A 7,047-nucleotide genomic window follows, 5' to 3' on the forward strand; every position below is an offset into this window, starting at 1 on the left:
CTTCTTATGAATTTGAACTACTTAGACAAGTTCTTATGTTTCACTTTGATTAACTCCAAACACCAAGGTCTAAGATATCAAGAAAAGCATGCTTAATTGGCAAATAAACTAAGTACTACAACTACTTCTTAAGATATCAAGAAAAGCATGCTTAATTGGAAAATAAACTAAGTACTACAACTACTTCTTAGTTTATTTGTTAAGTGTTTGAGACAAATAATTTTTATGGCTTGAAATCATTTTTTAGGTGATCAATCTAAAAAGAGCATTAAGAACTTCTCAAACAAATAAAATTAACCAAAGCACCAACTTGAATGATTAAAATTCAAACTTTAGAATAAAAGAAGAAGTAGAAATACATAACCAACATTCAAATGAAATTGTTAGGAGCATGAATTCATCCAAAGATTGGATACTTTGAGTTCCAAATGAGATTACAAAATTGATTTTTGCATCTCATTTGCCTTCTCATTTCTCCTCTTGAATTATAAACTAAAATTACAAAACTTACTTAAACAAAACTCCTATGAACTAAGAACAAGAAGAGAGAACTTCAAGAAAGAAAAATTTCAAGGCAAGATGAGGTATGATATATGATGTTGTGAAGTCCTCCTTGTTCGAATGGAATGCCTCCTATTTATAGGATTTTTCCTGGAGCCGCGGAGCTGCTTGTTTGCACAGCTCAGCAGTTGACCAAACCCTTCAGCATGGGTTTGGTCACTTGGTCAAACAGCTTTGTCACCTCCTTAAGCTCGACTCACATATTAAATTTTAAATTTCATTTAATGAGTGATAAATATTCCTTTCCGAATAAAAATAAACATATTTAGTGTTTTGAGTTGGTCTATTAACTAAAACTGATAACTTAGGCAACCAATTTTGGAACATGCACGTAGTACAACTTAGGTTGCACTTGTGATTAATTGGAATTTAGTCTCTATAATGGTGTTGTCCGTAATTAAGTGGATAACATAATTGACCTAAACCACGTGTAACGTGTTTGATAAATTCTTTCATTCTTGTATTGTCTTGTTCCGTTAGAGTTTGATATACCAACGTACATGTTGAGAATATGCAGTTCAGAGGATGATGTTGACCCAAACCTTGTTTTTTATACAGTTTCAATGTAACATACTAGACCTAATTCGTACCATGAAAAGCAAAGCATGAACATACTGAATTATATGAATGATTATATTGAATCTAGTGTAGAAGCAGGTACATTATAGATCTTCTCAGTAAACTGAATCTAGCTACATGTCCTATCTAGTGCATATCTTTATTTTTAATATAATTAAGGCATTGGCATATAAAGTATATATAAAATTTCAGATAGTATAAATATTACATTCTAAGTAACCGATTAGAGACTGTTGATATTATTGATCAAGGTAGAGTGATGCACCTAAATAAAGATTTCACTTTGAAGTTGTTATAGCCGGGAGCCCAATAATTGAGAAATTCGCAATTAATGGGTAAAGTTGATAATTTACAATAAGCGTTTTTTGAGCATCCAGTATCACCAAAAGCTAGCTCAATCTAGCCTAAACATGGAATATCAGCCATGCTCGTCCTTAACATGAGCATAGCAACCTTACGGACCATCCTAAATAAAATTACAAATATATATACAAATTTATATATACTAGTCATATAAAATAAACAGTATATAACTTACATAGAAGTATGCAAAAGTATTATCGTAGTAAGCAATACATACAAATGAAAACAATACATAGAAAATACAAATGCATATATATAATACAAAATGTGCATAATACATAATTTGCATACAAAATATAAAGGAAACAATACCTATGCATATATATAATATACAAAATACAAATGCATATATATAATAAGAAAATGACAATATTTCCTCACATTTGATATCTAAATGCATATATAACAAATGGAGTAGCACAAATGAAATGCATTTATCATATTTGACAAAATACATATACATTTGTACATTTGATGTTCAGTATTTTTTGTAAACATGTCTTCGAGTCACTCGTTTTGCCCGTTCGAAATGCCGACAAAGAGAAAAAGGCATATATTTTAGAATGAATTGTCACATTTTTCATGCTCTGCCAGCCCAATAAGTTTGGGCGGGCCCTATGGGATTGGCTCAAATTGCCAATGGTAATTACAAGTCATTGACACTATTCCTCGATGTTCCTAGTCTGGCCCAACTGACAATGAATCATTAATGCTCTTCTTTGTATAGTACTTTTATTGTTGTTGTCAATTGCTTTCAACAAATCATGTTGCGTAGCCTCAATATATTGCTAGAAAGTTTCAACACAATGGATTGAACACCTAATTTGACCAACAATCACTTTTGAAATGGCAAATAGTCAAAGGATGCCATGATGATTGACCTACATAGTTTTGATGAAGATAAGGAGTTAAATGGAAGCTTGAAGACTTGGACATCACCACAAACAACATACCGAAAACCCAAGGTCATCGTCGTAGAACTTAGGATTGCTTTTTCTATTCTAAAGACCGAAGATGCTTGCCTAGTATTGAGTTTAGGTTAGGTAAACCCAAGATGAAAGTCTCACATAAAGTCTAAAATGAAAATCATATAGGTTGAGGCATCACACACACACACACACACACACACACACACACACACACACACACACACACACACACACACACACACACACACACACACACACACACACACACACACACACACACACACACACACACACACACACACACACACACACACACACACACACACACACACACACACACACACACACACACACACACACACACACACACACACACACACACACACACACACACACACACACATATATATATAAAATAAGTAAGATTCATGCATTTGTATTAAGCATACATGGTTTTGTGTATAAAGGAATCAATCATTTCAAAAATCATGAGTTGCATGTTCTTTCATCATATAGAATGTTTACCATACATTTAGGAAAAACCATTTTCACACATATTAATCGATTAAATCTTGTTGAATCCTTTAATCGATTAAGGAAATGTGTAATCGATTAAAAGGAGTTACAGTAGCTAACCTCCCAGGATCTCTGGCTTACTAATCGATTAAGAAAGTTAATAGTCGATTAAGCCATAACTGAAAAAATGTTTTCATAAACACGTTAATCGATAACCAATTATATAATCGATTAATATCAGTTAGACTCAATTATATACAAAAGCTGTTATTTTAAACAAAACAAAAATAGAGTTTTTGGAAAACAGATTTTGAATTTTCAATTCAGAGAAAGAGAGAAAAACTCAAGATTCTTAGAGCTTAATTGTCAAAGCTATCTTTTTTATCTTCGAGAAGTTTTTCTTGCATTGTTTTACAAGAGAGAAAAGAGAAAAATTCTTTTCCAAAAGTGCTGAAAGTATTCATTCATTTGAAAAACCTTGCTTAATTTTCACATCTAGTTTTAGGGCTGTTTGTGAGAGTTCTGTCAAGGGTTGTAGAGCTGAATTCAGAGTCTTTATCTGCACATTTAGTGTGCAAAGTAACTCGACAAATTTTATGTTATTCAAGGATAATTCTCGTGGTGTGTTGGTATCATCACAGTCGAGAATTGATAGTCTTCACGAGGCAGGAAGTCTTGAATCGAGCGATAGTTTTAGATGGAGCCAGATTCGCGAACAGTGTGGTATCCTAGTAGGCGTTTAGAGTGGTCAAACTGAGCGTGTTGGCTCAACGGGTTCAGGAAAGAAGTTCTTGCTAGGTGTATTGAAAGTGTGGTTGTAATCAAAGATACATTTCTGATAGTAAAGAAAATATCCCAAATCAGCCACGAGGCTTGAATGTAGTTTCCAAGTGGGTCCACAAACGAACCAAGATAAAAATCCTTGAACACCTTTCTCTTTCCCTCTTTTACAATTCTGTCTTTACTTGCTTTCTGTGTTTAATTTCATTATGTGATTAGTGCTAATTGCTATTAATATGTGAATAATCAATAATCAATTTAGGATAGTAAAGTTCAGAAATCATCACGGTTTTCATTGCAAGAAAAGTCTGTTTTTCAAAGAATCAACATTTCAAAGAATAAAAAATCACTATAATCGATTAACGAGCTAACTATAATCGATTAAATAAACTGTCATTAATCGATTAACCCTATTATTAATCGATTAACTGCACTAGCTTTGTATTATGCGCATAAATCAGAAAAGCGAGATTAGTGATCCACTACACCTATTCACCCCCCTAGGTGTATTTTACCTTACTGGTACCCTACAAGTGGTATCAGAGCTAGTACAAAGGTGCTAGCTTGGCCGCTCAATTTGTTGATCCTAGGGATTATCACTATGGGTTCCACCCCTTCCAGTGGTGATGGCGCATCCATCAAATGCCCTCCAATTTTCAGTGGTGAGGGGTATGCCTACTGGAACGTGCATATGGGAAGCTTTATTGAGGCAATCGACACGGAGATTTGGGCCTCCATTGTCAATGGGCCTTTTACTCCACTACACTTGGTGGATGGTGAGCCCAAAGAAAAACCAAAAGGATTATGGACTGACGAAGAGAAACATAAAGTCCAGCACAATCTTAAGGAAAATAACATAATAACTTTTGTCTTATCATACGATGAATTCTTTAGGGTATCACAGTGTCAAAATGCAAAGGAAATGTAGGATACTCTACAAGTAACCCACGAAGGCACAAGTGAAGTTAAGTGCGCAAGATTGAATGCATTAACACATGAATATGAGCTGTGTCGTATGTTTCAAAATGAATTGATAAGTGAAATGCAGAAAAGATTAAGTCATATTTTTAATCATTTAATTGCTTTAGATAAGAGTTTTGCTATTGGTGAACTTACTAACAAAGTGTTGCATTGTCTTGCTAGGAAATGGCAGCCCAAGGTAACGACAATCATGGAATCAAAAGAGTTAGATTCAATGCCTCTAGCAACTCTCTTCGGCAAACTCCAGGAGCATGAAATGGAGCTGGGGCGCTTAACCATGCATGGAGATTCAAACACTAAGAAACAGGGAATCTCTCTAAAAGCTACATCGTTACAAGAACAAGAAGTTAGAGATGACGAAACCTTAACTCTCCTAGTTCGAAAATTTGGCAAATTTCTCAAGAAGAAAAGAGGGTTCAAGCATTTTCAAAAGAAAGAGGCAAGTGATTCAACCAAAAGAGGCAAAGCTCCCAAAGATCGTCTAATTTGTATTGAGTGTTTCAAACTGGGCCATATGAAATATCAATGTCCGAGTCACCTCAAGAAGGTTGAAAATGAAAAGAGCAACCCTTGAGAATTTAAATCCAAGAAGGCTTATATAGTTTGGGATGTATTGGAGGACTAAACAACAACTAGCACATCCGACGAGGAGGAGACCGCCAAACTATGCTTAATGGCAAACACTCAAGAAATTGGCATCACAAGTGATCAAGATGACACAAGTGAGGTACAATATTCTGACACTTCTTCGTGCTTTGATGAGTCTCCTACGTACGATGAATTGTATAGTGCTTTTGTTGAGTTACATGAGGAACTAAAGAAACTAGCTAAGGTAAATATAGATAGGAAATGAGTCATCATGTTGCATGAAAATAAAAGACATGCCTAATAGTTTGAATCATAACATATGTATGGATACAAAAACAGAAAGACTCACATGCATAATAGTTTGAATCATAACATGCCTACTTGTTTTTATTGCGGTAAATATGGCCATACATCTATATCATGCTACATCATAAAATATGATGTGGCAAGTGGCAAATATGTATGGATACAAAAACAGAAAGACTCTTTGATTCATTATGTATGGATGCAAGAATAGCTTAATATTATCTATTCAAACAAGGTACGCGATGGACAAATGCGAAGAAGAGCTAATAACTAATACATCATCCTACTATCTCTACAAGGATGAAAGAGGTAAAGCAATATAGGTAACAAAATATCGTGGGATAATTGGTTCATTATTGTATTTAACTGCTAGTCGTCACAATATAATGTTTAGTGTATGTATGTGTGCAAGATACCAAGCCTCACCTAAGAAATCTCACTTTAGTGTTGTAAAACGTGTTATGAAGTATCTTAAAGGAACATTGTCTATGGGTTTATGGTATACTAGTGGAACTTGCCATCTCTTGGACAACTCCTTAGTATCATGGCATAGTAAGAAGCAAGCTTGTGTTGCTTTGTCTACCGCCAAAGCGGAATATATTGCCGCTGGCGTTTGTTACGCTCAGATATTATGGATGAAGCAACAACTATTAGACTTTGGCTTAAAAATTGTAAAAATTCCAATAAAATGCGATAATTCTAGTGCCATAAATCTATCAAAGAACCTCATTATGTATTCTAAAACTAAGAATATAGAGATTAGACATCATTTTTTAAGAGATCATGTGCAAAAAGGTGACTGCATACTTGAATTTGTTGAAACCTCAAAGCAATTGACATATATTTTCACCAAGCCCTGTCCATAGGATACATTCTTTGTGTTACACAGAGAACTTGACATACTTGATGAAAAATATCTAAACTAAATTTCTTTAGGGAAATTATGTGCCTTTTCTTGATCTTGAATATATGCTTATAAGTGATATATGTTATGAATGCATGCTTCCTTGCTTAAACTATCTTCATGAAGGTTTTTATGCTTCCTTAGTGTGTCAAAAGCCTTTAGGTTAGTATCTTAGGAATATCACTTTTGCATACTATAGAAATCTACAAAATGCACTGAAATCTGAGATAGAATTGTCAATAATCGATTGTTATGTGTTTTAATCGATTAATTCAAGTTCCAGTAACTAGAATAAATTTTTATCTTGTTTTTTAATCGATTAACGCACATATTAACTGATTACCTGAGCCAATTATTTTTGAAAATCTGAAAATTGTAAGTTGTTTAATCGATTATCGTGTTACTTAATGGATTACCTGGGCTCAAAATTTTAAAAGTTTTGAAAATGTTTAGTTGGTTAATCGATTAAGTACTACAAATAAATGATTAATGGAAGTACTATATCAGTTTCAAGTATTATTCTAGGTCATTTCCACTTAG

This window comes from Lupinus angustifolius, chromosome LG11 (assembly GCF_001865875.1).
Source record: "Lupinus angustifolius cultivar Tanjil chromosome LG11, LupAngTanjil_v1.0, whole genome shotgun sequence".
Classification (NCBI taxonomy): domain Eukaryota; kingdom Viridiplantae; phylum Streptophyta; class Magnoliopsida; order Fabales; family Fabaceae; genus Lupinus; species Lupinus angustifolius.